This window comes from Danio rerio, chromosome 10, assembly GCF_052040795.2.
Source record: "Danio rerio strain M-AB ecotype USA chromosome 10, GRCz13ab, whole genome shotgun sequence".
NCBI lineage: Eukaryota > Metazoa > Chordata > Actinopteri > Cypriniformes > Danionidae > Danio > Danio rerio.
In genome coordinates, this window is record NC_141030.1 from 26,881,184 (window position 1) to 26,897,001 (window position 15,818).

Genomic DNA, 15,818 nt, shown 5'->3' on the forward strand with positions numbered 1-15,818 from the left:
CAAATACTATGGAAGTCAATAAATGGTTAACAGTTTACAGCTTTCTTCAGAAAATCTTCTTTGGTGTTTAACAGGAAGATTACTTGGGTGAGTAAATAATGAGGGAATTCTCAGTTTTGGATAAACTGTTCCTTTAATAAAATTTACAAAATATCACAGAATGATGCAAAAAAAAAAAAAAATGATGTGCATTACATCTACACACAGAGCTGAAGTTTTACTACAAGTATTTAGGATGAAAATGGACACTTGAAATATAACAACAGCCTCAATTCTGAGACCACAGTGGTGGAGAGCGTCTATCGTTTCAAAACAGCCCATTTCGGAAAACATTTTCATCTGCTCATGCATGTAGAAAACTGAGAAATTACATGCCACTCAGCGAGGCTACACTTACAGCAACCGAGCAATTGTTTCTCAATAAACAACGTTATGCGCATACAGAGGAAAGAGAGAGAGAGAGAATGTGAGTCAGAGAGAATGTTGCTCGCTCTGAATCACTCAGAATTCATGAATGCCAAACCTGCCTGTGAAGTGCTAGCAGGCATTTGTGTAAACAAATCGCATTGATAGCACATATCTCTCAAACACACACAATAAGTATTAAACATGGACTATAATGGCTAATACCTCATGCAATTCCAATACATTATTCATACAAAAAGTTGAACCTGTGAAAAATTATTCATACGGATGCTGAACCTTTCACAAAGCTCCTATAAAAATACACAAGCATACAGGAAAATGAACAGAACAAGCTCTTTAACATACACACATGCTTATTCCAAATTTCCTGGATAGCACTTAAAGAGGATGGAGATTTAAAGCACAAATGCTGTTTTTCTATAATCCACAAACTTAAAGATATATACTGCTTTCAAGTCAAGTTAATCCCTATCAGTAGCATTTGTTGTATTACCTTAAAAATTCAGAAAAAAGGTGTGATGGAGGGAATTTAAAAAATTGTAAATTGGCGGGGGTTTTGTACTCAAAAGCAGAAATGTGATGTTTAATCATTTAAAAGAAGCACTTAATTTTTCTGTCACAGTAAAATCTGTATATTATCGGAGATACATTTGTTCTCATCATTTAAAAAGATGAAATGTTGCCATGGCAACAGTGTAAAATCGAATACATCTTGAGTGTCTACTGTTGGTAGCAACTTCTATATTTTAAAGGTTAGAACATCTTGTTGTTTACATCAATAAAACAAATACTGCAACCTTTTTGAAATGGCCCCATTCACTTCCACTGTGTTCAGTTTTTAAAGTAATAATTACTCATCTACACACACTAATGGCCCGTTTCCACTGAATGGTATGTTATGTTATGGTACATACAGTTCGGTATGCTTTTATAGCCATTTCTGAAGGAACCTAAAAGTGAACAGTACTGTACCACAATTTGGGTACCCTTTCCAAAGAATACCTAGCACGACATGGCACCAAACGAATATATGCTGTTTTCAGCCTTCTTAAAGCACATAAAGCACAGCTGTTCTCTCAATAAAATTTATGTTAGCCATTTAGCAATGAAGCTAGAGTCACCAGGTAGACAGAAGCCCTGCCCATGAAGCGAATTCGAAGTGAAGTGAAGTTTATTGTTAAGAGAATTTGACGCATGAATAAAGCAAATTTGACATGCAAATGAAGCGAGAACAAACTCAAAATGTTCACACAGCTATTTACGAGCTAGACGTGCAGCGGAACATTATTGGTTTACTGTAAGTCTCACTAGAGCCTGGTGAGCAGGACTTTCTAACAAGAGGTTACATGTGCTGTTGAAGATTTATAAAAGATACAGATGAGAGGTTTGCACTGACTGTGGACTACATGTTGCGTGTTGTTTTTAAACCCAAATAAGGACTAAATGTTTGCTGTGTGTAGTTTTTGTAGACTATAAAAGGTCTGTATGTGTTCATATACGTTGCATTTATTTATTTATTTTATATAATTGCAGCCGTTACAGTAGACTATTTTGCGCTAATTGATTTGCAGCTATAATCAAATCATGTTCATAGAGAAGTTAGTAATTAACATTTATACAAAAGTATTGATGTGTATAAAGCATCTGTTTTGTGAGAAGTGCTTCTAATATAACGACCTGTACAGCTTTACTTTGAAATTTCCTTGAGCGTGAATGACTTCAACTGAAACTTTCTGCCATACACCACGCCCACCATTGTACCCATTGGTACCCTTTTGTCAGTAGAAACGCAAGCCTGATACAGGTGACCTGTACCATACCATACCATACCGTACCGTACCACTTAGTGGAAATGGGCCAGAAAAGCTATTCAGAAATTGAAATTGTATTCTTCCCTACTATATAGATTTACATGTTAAGTCAATACGTGTTTCACACAAATCGCTCGAGTTTGAAAATCAGAACTTCAGCAGACATTCGCACCGCGTTAACCAATCATGAGCTTACTCTTGTTGGGGAGTGATTGTGACAGTGCCTGTTGTCGGTGTCCTGAGTGGAAATCCTTTTGCTAACAGCTCATCAAACTGTGCTCAGCTCAGTATGAAGCACCGCTGAAAGCCTCCATCAGCCAAATATAGTTTTTGGAGGAGTTGATGAACTTACAGAGCTGGGTGCACCTCTGAAAGGATCGCGCCGAACGAATATATGCTGTTTTTTAGCCTTCCTAAAGCACAAAAAGCACAGCAATTCTCTCAATAAAATCTATGTTAGCCATTTAACAATGGAGCTAGAGTCACCGGGTGGACAGAAGCCCTGCCCATGACGCGAATTTGAAGAGAAGTCTATTGTGAAGGGAATTTGACACAAGAATGAAGCAAATTTGACATGCAAATGAAGTGAGTAAAAACTCACACAGCTAATTACGCACAAATAGCACAATCTATTTGTGCATTCCATGTCTGGTGTTAACAGAGCATACAACTTCAGGTGAGATTCCAATGGACACTTTAATATCCCATTTCTCACCAAAAATGTATTAATTGGATTACACTACTAAGACTAGTTACATTTACAAGACTGAGGAAAATTAGGAACAAGCGGAAATTCTATGTGTGTGTGTGTGTGTGTGTGTGTGTGTGTGTGTGTGTGGTAATCAATATGCTGTTGATTAAGCCTAAAGGTTTCACAATCACCAGCAATCCACGCTTGTAGATCGAGGTATCTGTCAATCATGTCATGCACCACACAATCACACCTGATCCGGTTTTCCTGCTGATTGCAAACACAAAGCTGAAGCTGTTTAGAATTGATTACATGGACTTTAGAAGCAGCGCAGACACACACCAGTTGCCGAGTCTTGTTAAATTGTACTGTAAACATTACGATTTGTTTAATTTGCCTTGTCTTGCCGTGTTTGACCCTCACTTTGTTTTATTGTTTATACCTGTCCGCTGCCTGCCTTTTGACCATCTGCCTGTTTATGACCACGACTCTGAATTACCTGTATGTACCTGTTTGACCTTGCTGACTGTTGCCTGCCTGACCATTCTCATAATAAACCTGCATTTGGATCCGCACCACATTGTTCATTTAAAAATAAAAAATTGTCATCATTCAATTATCCTCCACTTAGAACAAAAAGGAAGATATGACAAAGAATGACGAGGACAGAAAAACATCATTGACTTCCATACTATTTTTTTTTCCTACTGTGAATGTCAATGGCTGTTTTCCCCAACATTCTTCAAAATATCTTGTGTTTTGTTTTTGTTAGAAGATAGGAATTCATAAGTTGTGATCCACTTGAGTGTGAGTAAACGGTGATCATTTTTGGAAGAACTATCCCTTTAACCTCCTCTGACCTGGGAATATTTTTTTAACAAGGAACAGCTATTTCTGTCAGTAAAGTTTTGTCAGAGCAGTGGCAGTTATTAAGTGCTTGGAAATTTGAGTTTCATAAGCTTACTAACGAATGCAAGGTTTACTGCAGAACAAAAGCAAGTGGAAAAGAGAGTAGGATGCAAGGAAACAAAGAACAAAACCAAAACAAACAAAAAAGAAGCCAACGAGCAGCCACACAAACACACACAAACACACACACATGCACAAATCTACAAAAACAGGTTGCTGGAATCTCATGAGAATGTGGCAACTGTGCATATGTAATTATTTGGATAATTCATATTTCATGCGCTTAAGTCTTTGATAGAAAAACCTACACACATAGAACTGTCTTTGCATCATCCTAAAACAGCTTCTCAGCCACAGTTGCCATGGCCACAGAAAGACATCAGAGTCCTGAGCAAAGGGCCTTATGGGTAATTAGCAGCAGCGGTACAGCGGCTGTGAGGCAGGCGGCTCTCTGGGATTCAGGCCTTACTGATCTGCTACCCCTGACATGGCCAGAAGAGGAAAGAGAAAAGGTAAACAGTGCCCTGCTCTTTCAGTCTTTCACTTTTTCTTCTCTCTTTCACCTTTCCCATGCAGCTTTGAAGGTCAGTTGTGCTTAGATGGGGACAAAGACTGAGAAAGTGAACATGACCATTTTTCTGACCCAGAAAATAGTCTTTTCATCAGGTCACTGTGACACAGACTCGGCTACGTTAGACAAATAGAAGCCTTTAATTCAATTCAGCGTTATTCAAAAGGTCACAGCTGAATATAAAACTAAAATAAAAGATCTATAGAACATTTAAGAGGAACAGTTTTGCTTCCATCTTGAGACTTATATAGTGTATATATATATACACTCACCAGCCACTTTATTAGGTATGCCTTACTACCTTACACCTTACTACCCCCTTTTACCTTCAGAACTGCCTTAATCCTTTGTGGCATAGATTCAACAAGGTACTGAAAAGAGACTTTCTCAGAGATTTTGGTCTATATTGACATGATAGCATCACACGGTTGCTTCAGATTTGTCGGCTGCACATCCATGATGCAAATTTCTCATTCCACTTCATACCAAAGGTGCTCTATTGGATTGAGATCTGCTGACTGTGGAGGGCATTTGAGTACATTAGACTTCTTGTCATGTTCAAAAAAATCCGTCTGAGATGATTTACGCATTATGATGCATTATCCTGCAAGAAGTAGCCATCAGAAGATGGGTACACTGAGGTCATATAGGGTTGGACATGGTCAGCACAACACTAAGGTAGGTTATGACATTACCACGATGCTCAATTGGTACTTAGGATGCTCTTCTGCACACCCCAGTTGTAATGAGTGGTTATTTGAGTTACTGTTGCCTTTCTATCAGCTCAAACCAGTCTGGCCATTGTCCTCTGACAATTTGTGCCCACAGAACTGCCGCTCACTGGATATTTTCTCTTTCTCTGACCATTTTCTGTAAATTTTAGAGATAGTTGTGTGTGAAAATATCAGTAGATCGACAGTTTCTGAAATACTCAGACCAGCCTGTGTGGCACCAACAACAATACCACATTTAGGGCTCAATTTTGACGATCCATGCTCAAAGTGCAAAGCGCAGGGTGCAAAGGCATTCAGGGCGTGTCAGAATCCACTTTTGCTAATATAAGGACGGAAAAATCTGCTTTGAGCTGTGGCGCATGGTCTAAAAGGGTTGACCTTATTTTCTTAATGAGTTATAAGTGTGTTTTGAGAATAAACCAATCAGAGTCGCATCTCCCATTCCCTTTAAGAGCCAGTTGCGTTGTGCCATAGTGCATTTGCTATTTACATGATGACTTTGTAAGTGGAAAAACTAAAAGCTTCACTAGCAAGAAAACAGTTCAACAGAGCATCTGCAGCGCAAGAATAAGAGATAAGGCCTCTCATTATCTACCTTCACTTTCGCGCTAATAAATATGGAAACCTTGTATGCACAGACATCAATTAGCCTATAAATAATCAATTTAGTTTGTTACGCGCAAAGATTTGTTTCAAAACTATTTCTAAATCCAGTTGTAATTTTCAGCAAATTAATAAATGAACAATAAAAATGAAGTTTGATCAAACTATATCCTAAAACACATGCTGTGCCCCATATGGTCTGAAACCTGACAGGTGGGCAAATCTAAGCTTGTTTTTAATAAAACAAATATCAAAATGGATATAATAAATAATACTGCTAATAATAATATTATACAAAAGCAAATTGTTATGAATAAACTGAAAAAAGCCTCTCGAGATGAAGAAGGCATGAAAGTATGGTTTTTATATTTATGTAGGCTAGAAAATAATATGTATTGTTATATTTTAATCCTTTATATTTATATCCTATATATATCCTTATTATATCCTATATGTATCCTTAATATTTTAATTCTTTTTCATATGTAAAAATATTTAGTTTTGCTCTACATCTTGTGTGTATTAAGCATTATGTAATCGCACAACTAACGCAGTCTGCTGGACAATAGACTGGCTTTGAATCTATCTATTTTTTGTATCTATTGAAAAATCTATCAACAGCATGGTGCAAAACGTCAAAACGACTCTTGCGCCATGCTGAAACTAGTAAACAACAATTGCGTCGTGCCTTGCGCCACATTGGGTCGGGTGTATGATAGGGCCCTCAGAGTCACAATCAGCTTTAGTCTCCATTCCGATGCTTAGTTTGAACTGCAGCAGAACGTCTTAACCATGTCTACATGACTATATTAATTTAGTTGCTGCCATGTGATTGGCTGATTAAAAATTTGCATTAATGAGCAGTTGGACAGGTGTACAGTATATGTACCTTAAAATGCAACAGTTTACGTAAAGCTAACTTCATTTAACCTCCGAAAAAAAGTTATTTTGAAAGTTTGAAAGACATACGTATGAAGTCATTTTCACACAAAAACTAATTTTTCTCATTCAAATGCACAGGAAAAGTAGTGGATGCTAAGATACATGCTGTCAATCTGACCACATGACCACTCAAGGTAGAAATACTCAGAAATCTTTTGTGTTTTGTAAATTTCATAAAACAACACTGTTAGAATAAAATTTTCCTGAGATGGGTTGCGGCTGGAAAGGCATCGGCTGTGTAAAAACTTGCTGGATAAGTTGGCGGTTCATTCCACTGTGGCGACCCCAGATTAATAAAGGGACTAAGCCGACAAGAAAATGAATGAATGAATGTTAGAATAAAATACACATTTAAGGATACTAAAGTTATATTTTTAAGAGTTTTATTTCTACAAAGTTATTATGTTATAAAATGTAAAAAATGTTTAAAATTCTTCTGCAGTTATATTGTTAAACTTAAAAAAAATACATCTCACAGACCTCAGACTTCTGTAATGTAAATGAACCAGTTATTAATGACACAATATGCCTAAAACATTACCATTTAACTTAATTTCAAGCTTTAAAAGCACCTGCCTTTACTCTGCCAAATGTAATATTCAGCACATGAACAGACTAAGCAGCCCTGGATCCCAATGCACTGCTGATTTAATAGGGAAGAGCAGGACATTCTGCAAGCCACTACCTTTTTCACCAGGCCGCTTTGTTTACCCGTGTTTGTTTACAAGTGCGCATTAAATCTAGATGGCTACGTTCCAAGAGAAAATACTGCGAATGATCCAACACCGCTAACACCGTTGATAACAAATGCTCCTGCTAACCTTTGCAATTATTTTTTCAATATCGTGCTCTGTTGAGCATTTTTAATGAACGCATAACAGAAGCAATTAGGTGTGTGATGGCATTTTGCTTTTTAAGGAGCTAATTAAGGCCAGACTGTAGATGGTAACCTGCGCTATCGCAGGTGAATGGCAGATGCTAATACTGACAGCAGCACATTATGATGATTACAGAAAAACTATATTGATAATAATAATGATAAAAAACAGGAGATAAATAAATACAATCCCTAAAATGGGAACAGTGAGAGAAAAACACTCTTCGTCTGCATGTGCTGTGCATAAAATAATCAAGAAATGTAATTTTGATGGCATAATGGAGGGTAATGTGAGCTGAAATTGAGGATGAATGACTGTAGCCAAATATGAGCCCCAAAATGTGACTATTAAAAAGTAATTCAGCTCAGGGTGTTTGATTTAACGTGGCCACATTGGTGCAGGTGAAAAAGTCCCAAAGATGCAAAGCGAGCGCAGCGTGGGCTCATGAATTTCATTAAATAAGTCGATCAAAATATATGGACAATAGGGAGACAGAATAACAATGCCTGAAGAAACCTGTGGACATTTGTAAGGTGACGCTTTTGCGCTTGATTTCCAAAAGCAATCGCACGAGCCCGCTGCTCATTAGCATTAAGCATGAACTCTAAATTCCCACATTTCTGATTGATGGAATAAGGACAGAATCGTGTACTTTAGGGGTAGCTTCATTTGAAATTCAAACAACCTTTGTTCCGTTACAGGAGCGGCACAGAGAAAAAATGTCAAAAATAATTTTCCTCCGAGCAAGCGTTTCAAACGCAAACCTCGCTGCTGACATCAAACGAGCAAAATGGAGGCAAATTTCTCAAATAACCTGTGATGAAACTATGTCACGGCAAACGCTCATAAAAATGTAGCTTTTAAAGCAAGCCCTATTAGTCACTTCAGCAGACTGTAGGGAGAGCTAAGCTGTAATCAATACCATATCAGGTCTGACTTTTCAGGAGTATAACCTAATAGAATCTTAATAACATTACAGCATTACCATGTTTTACACTGATTCTACAAAGATTCTTTGGTCTGTGTTATTGATTATTATGAAACGACAGTTCCTATATATAAATATATTGATTAATTCATATATTCATTCTTCAGCTTACTCTCTTATAAGTCAAGGGTCGCTACAACAGAATCAACCGCCAACTATTCTGGCATATGTTTTATGCAGCGGATGCCCTCCCAGCCACAACCCAGTACTGGGAAACACCCATACACTCTAACATTCACACACACACACACACACACACACACTCATAAACTATAGCCAAATTAAGTTATCCAATTCACCTATACCGCATGTCTTTGGACTGTTGGGGAAACTGGAGCACCTGGAGGAAACCCATGCGAACACGGTCAGAGCATGCAATCTCCGGACAAAATTGCCAACTGGTCCAGCCGAGACTCAAACCAGCAACCTTCTTGCTGCGAGGCTACAGTGCTAACCATTAAGCCACCATGCCACCCCTTATATAAATATATGTGTCCACTAAAGCTTTTTTTCAAATGAGCAAAGCTTTTACCACATGAGCAAATGGCTCAGTTTATTCTATGAAAGGCAATCTGATTGAATTGATTTTCAACTAACTCTAAAAAGTTTTGTCTAAAAATAGCAAAGTCTCAAATGCTTTGTGTTATCATGTTATCATCAGAGATGCACCAAAGTACCAAGGCAATGATCAGAGCGGATTATATCTTGTCAATCAAAAAGTGGCAAGAAAATGCATTAAATTTGTGGTGTGGTTTTGTTTGTGGTAAGTGAATGTAAGCCTGACAGTATCCTGTTTTAGAATTCAGTCAGCGTTAAATAAGAATTAATAAAAAGTTTAAAATGTATTGCAATATGAACAAAGTTTCTCATGTGGAAATGTCATTTTCATAATCTACAAAATATGAAAATATAATCATTTTATAGTATTTTATGCAGCGTCTTAAATGTAACTGTCTCTACTCAGCTTTGGCTCTTTTGTTTTAATATTAGTGTAACAAAGGTTAATACATTATAACATTTACCATTACAAATAATATAAGCATTTAAAATGTAAAAAGTATATATATATATATATATATATATATATATATATATATATATATATATATATATATATATATATATATATATATACATATATATATATATATATATATATATATATATATATATATATATATATATATATATATACATACATACATACATACACACAAACACACACACACACACACACACACACACATACACACATATATAAGAATATATATATATATATATATATATATATATATATATATATAAATATATATATATATATATATATATATATATATATATATATATATATATATAAATATATATATATATATATATATATATATATATATATATATATATATATATATATATATATATATATATATATATACATACATACATACATACATACATACATACATACATACACACACACACACACACACACACACATATATATATATATCAAAGTGCCTGGCCCTTCCTCCTTCTCTCTCTGGCCCGCAACTGACTTAAAAAATATAATGAGATTTCTCTGTGAATGGTCAAGAGTAACACATATGCGTTTGAATTCTGCGGCTGATTTAAATTTTAAAATATATGTCCAAACAAACCTTTATTTTGGATGTGATTAATCATAATTAATTTTTGTCCATCACTGTAAATTATATAAACTATACAAAAATTTAAAGTATTTAGAACCACACAATGTGTAACGACAGATGAGTGACAGAGACAACTGGAGGTAAGACCCAAAATGCAGGTTTATTCGGCGTCAGGCAAGCAATGGTCAAAACAGGCACAAACGGGTATATGTGGACAATCCAGAATCGTAGTCGTATAACAGGCAATAGGTCGTAAGGTAGGCGGCTAAACAGGAGAACAAGGATAAACAAGGCTGGGTAGAAACACGGGAAAACAAGACAGGGAAACCGCATTGTAATGTTATCATCAGATCAACAAGACTCTGCAAACTGGATGGGTGAATGAGTGGCTTAAGTAGTGAATGCAATCGGTCTCTGACAAGGCTCAGGTGGTGAGAATGTAATCAGTCTAGATGAGTGAGCATGTGTGTCTGGGAGAAGTGCATGTATGAATATGTAGTCCAGGAAAAGGCGGAAGTGTAGTCCATTGTTTGTTGTGTGAGAACCAATCTATGGAGAATGATCGCAGGTTATCGTGACACAATGTTTGTTCCACAAAATAAAATAAATGAAAATGAAACATTTTAACATCCTTTTTTAAGAATTGTTTTTATTGTTTTGTTTTTATTATGAAAGGACAGTAGCTAGGAAAGAAGTGAAGCTGGAGAGAGTGAGGGAGGGGGTGGGATCAGGAAAGGTCTACAAGCTGAGACTCAAACTCAGGACACTGGAAGTGCAGTGTCATTACATATCAGCACACTGGTTATTGGTGATGACAATTTTACATCCTTTTGTTTCTAAGTTGATCGTTTTAATTTCATCCTTAAAATTCAACTTAGATAAAGTACTGAATAAATCGTAAGTAGCTTATTAGCAATAATCTTCATGGCAGCATTTTTTTAATCTAAACAATAGTTTGCGTAAAGAAAACATTGTTACTAAAACAATTAGCTGACTTATTTTAACACCCTCAGAGCTGACTTGCCAAACCCATGCACTAGCGAAATGCAGACTTTCATTTCGTTTCCTTGAGGCTCGCTTTTCACTACAAAGAGATCAGGCTCGTCTGTGTTATTACTGAATATAATTGACAAGGTCTAGAACAGCCTCCACTCCATCTGAGAGCTGGAGTCCATGACTGTCACTTCTCATGAATAGGGCTTTAATGTCAAATCTCTTCTGCTGTACCCTCTTCATCAGCACTGTTCCCCAGTCTCCGCCAAGCAGTCCCAGACTCTGGCTTTTTAACTTGGCTGTCAGCCGTTAAATGCTGCAGTATTTCACTCTGTTCTTTTTGTGAATGCGACTCAGAGGGCAGAGGGATGTGATGACATTCGGGCCTCAGGGCATCTTACAAGTGACCAGAGAGACTCCAACTTCACAGGGAGACTGAACAAAGCCAAAAGGGATTTTCATACCTCTGTTATCACAGAACATCATCTGCCACCTGAAATGTACACACACACACACGCACACGCACACGCACACACACACACACACACACGCACACACACACACACACACACACACACATTCTTACTCTGAAAAAACATTATGAATTCCATCACCTGGCTACAGACCCCATTTCACACACTATAACATTTGGATGTCACGAAAGTGCGTATCTCATTTCCCCCCTCTCTCTGCCGGGGTAATGGAAAAGACCGGAAAACTTTTCATTATCTTTGTCTGTGTGTCGAGCACAGCAAACACACAATCTCCTTCTGGTCGCTTCCATAACAGTGGTATTTGACATTCAGGGGACATGCGCAGTAAAAAAAAAAAAAAAAGATTCTTTTTGCAGTCTCTTCTCTGGAGACAATATGCTTGAGAAGATATGCCCACGTCTCTCTCTCTCTCTTTTACTTTTTGGTTTGGGGAACTCAATATTTGCAAGTGCGCTGATCCCAAAAGACTGAGACAATGTGAGCAAAGATGAAGTATAGGCTGAGGACGGTCTTCTGAGGACATATCTTTATGTGGTTGTGGAATATAGGTTTGCAAGTAATGTGTGTTACATCTAAAGATCTATAAATATTATAATAAAAATCTAGAACTATGCAAACTAGCTTTAAAGGGCACCTATGGTGAAAAATCTACTTTTCAAGCTGTTTGGACAGACATGTGTGTATATATAGTGTATAGACCATCGTATTAGGCTGATACAAACACACCCAGTCCTTTTCTTTCAATTTAACAACATAAAAACGGTGGACCAACTGGATCGGTTTTCAGACCGACCGCAACTTGACGTAGGAGTGCGGTGCCCCCGCCCACCGAATTGATTGACAGCTGCATTAACATGTACCGGTAGTCACGTGTATAATCATGTCAACAAGACCAGACATGCGCAAAGCAACCGGGAATAAAAGCTCTGTTCAGATCCATCGTCATCAAATGTGATCAAGAGTAAGTTTCACATGTTTAAAATGTTTTAAAACAGTGCACATGTGTAATGAAGTACAGCGATTTACTGCAGCTTTACTTCATCAGCACAGCTCTGTGTCAGAATAATTATAAAGGAAAACGCTTCAATCCCGGTTTGTAGATGTTAAATCAGATTTATTTTGTACATAAACATAACAGATATCCATACAGCAGCGGAGATTAAGCTGCATCCTGTCACATATGCGTGCAAAAAGAGTGGGAAGCTAAAGGCGCTGTCAGTCAGTGTGTGTGTGTGTGTGTGTGTGTGTGTGTGTGTGTGTGTGTGTGTGTGTGTGTGTGTGTGTGTGTGTGTGTGTGCATGTGGGAACTTTGTAAATACTCATTGGTAAAGTTTTTACTGTAGTATTTCTCACAAACGCTACGTGAAATCTTCTTCCTTTAAGTCTGTCTGTTGTCTGACGCAGCCGAGGGAGGAGATGGGCTATATGCACGCATTACTTCCGCGTTTTGTCTAAGGCCGCGGTCCAGCTTCCGGTCTGGGTGATTTTAAGCGGAGGTAAACAGTATTATGGCAGAGTCGTCAATATTTACTCGCTGTTTGCGAGTAAATTATGGTCAACGATGTGCAAATGCTTGTCCGGATCTGCTCTACAACACCGCAGAGCAAAGCTTGAGAAGGGTTTCAAGTTGTATGCATCTTCCTACCTGTGCAATTATGAAGGTAAGTTCAGCTAGCCTGAAGGCTAACTTTAGCGTTAATACTCTTACGATCCGTCCATCTGCAGCTTTATCACGTAAGTAAAAATAATCATATGTGTATGTAATTCTGTCTCAAAGTGTCAGGTAAAAACAGGGCAGGAATAAGATCTCAGTTAGAGCTCATTACTACCGATAGATCTATGAAGAAATCGGAGTCTCCTCACCAGCTGAGAGTAGGACAGCATACATGAGAAGTTCTGTCCCATTCATACTTTTACTGTTCTAAAGTGACCACCACTGTTCAGTTCGGATAATTACAGAAACACAGATGCTGTCTTAGCTTGTAAGCATGATTATTGATCAAGATATATTAGGAATAAAATAATACAATGCCGTTCCATCCACAACAGACAAATAGCACTGTGTCAATGCTGAGATTTATTGCTGAAACATTGGAGATGACAGATGCAGTGTAACAGTGTAGATAGCATGCTTTCTATTTAGTCGATAACACTGTAATTAAATGGGAGGGTGACCCAAAACAATAAGGTGTCATTAGTTAATTTCACATCATCAATTTGTCTATTTCAATATTTATTAGTTTTTTACATTAATGAACAAATGCTTATTCATTGTGCTTGTTAACTCACAATGTAATAGCTAATGTTAACAACCATGACTTTGGATTTTTATTCATTAGTAAATTAGTTTAACAATGTTAACTATTAAATATTAAATAGTTATTTTAATAGTGAGCAAATACATTAATTAATGAAACCTTATTTTAAAGTGTGACTAAAGGGAGCTACTTTTAAATAATTTAAATTAATTATTTACTGTGTAGTTTAATCTGATGATATTGCTGCAGATGCCTTTAAAAAGAAGATATTTTGAAGAAAGCTGAAAACCTGTAACCATTGACTTCCATAGTATGAAAAAGAACTACAATGAATATCAGTGGTTGCAAGTTTCCAGCTTTCTTCAAAGTATTTTTGTTTATGTTAAACATCAGAAAGAAACTCAAACAGGTTTGGAACAAGTGAAGGATGAGGAAATAGAATTTTCAGTTTTGAGTGAACTGCCTTTAATGACTCTCTTTAAAAACCTATTAATATTCTTGTTTCTGTTTTCTAGGTAACATTATGAGATTCAGAGCTAGAAAATTTTATGTGTTACTTCATCCTGGAGCGGACATCCGTCAGAAGATCCATGCCATCGTCTGCTAGTTTATAGCTCCTGCTCTTGTGTGGCTGAGAGTGGGATATGCAAACATTTGGTTGCTTTGCTTTTCCAGACAGCCCATTACTCTGAAATGTGTAATGTGTGTTGTCACATGAACAATTGTTTGGAATGGATCAATTATGTGTTAAGTTCCATGAAACAGATGGGTGATTTATTTATTTATTTAATACGCATCAGCCCAAATACCTCTTTATGCACAAGTTACAGAAGAAGCACCTGATTCAAGAAAACAACTGATTCAATGTCATTTTTTCTGTTCATCTGAATAAAATATTTTTTTCAAAATGTTACATTTTTTTGACAATTTTTATTTCAAATTACATACAGTGAATTATATTTTATATGTACAGTGAATAAAATAAAGGTCTTTATTCTGAATTTAAAAATTGCACTTAGAAAGTAGCTTAAGAAATGTTTATGTATATTAATGTTCATTTTTTTTTACTTCAAAGGCAATGAAAACAAACTATTATTTGCCATAAAAGCTCCTTTCTTTAAATGTCTGCATCCGGTTGGCACTCGAGCCTCGATCAGTTTTCTAGACTGAAATTGTCAGCTACACTCTTGTTTTTTTCTGTTTCTGTAAAATTCTCACGTTTAATATCAACAACCCACCTCTTCTGCACGACTTTGTCTTTTGGAAACGTGTGGAAACTAAGGTAAGAGTTCAATTTTTGACGCTGTGCATTGCTGAACACAGCAGTGGTATCTACAAGTACTGTTCTCACGTCTTTGAAATGACACTTTTAAACGTTTAGATGTCATATTTATGTAGCTGACATAAACATATATAAGTGGGCTATAATGGCATAAAACATTAAGACAACTGTCCAAAACATTACTCGTTTTTATCAGTAGCGCTCCTGTTGTAGCACTGTACTGTACGATCGGCGGAAGTAGGCTCGGGGTCTTAAATTTTACCGGAAATGCGTCACGTGCCGCTGTGCATAGAGCCCATTAAGGCACGCAGAAAGCCAAGTAGAAAAGGTAGGCAGGGAGGACTCGCCTTAAAGGCGCAGAATGACTAAACAACCCCCTGGTGGAAAGATGTATAAAACAGGATCTAGTAAAAGGTATAATGAAAAATATGATGGGTGTTTTGAGCTGAAACTTTACATACACATTCTGGAGACACAAAACACTTATATTATATCTGGCAAAAGAGGCAACCTGGGTGCCCTTTAAAATACTATGTATAACTTTTAAATAATCATTTCAAGAGTTTACTCTTAGATATTGCATAAGGCTATT

The 15,818-nt window shown here is 36.8% G+C and overlaps 1 protein-coding gene and 1 long non-coding RNA gene across 22 annotated transcripts in view; one reads left to right on the plus strand and one right to left on the minus strand.

Moving 5' to 3' along the window:
* The window catches only part of cadm2a (cell adhesion molecule 2a), a 755,249-nt gene that overhangs the window by 99,139 nt on the left and 640,292 nt on the right, over positions 1-15,818 (minus strand).
* LOC147842062 (uncharacterized) lies at positions 13,163-14,857 on the plus strand. Its single transcript, XR_015501134.1, has 2 exons — positions 13,163-13,347; positions 14,460-14,857. It is a non-coding gene; the product is annotated as an uncharacterized LOC147842062 (long non-coding RNA).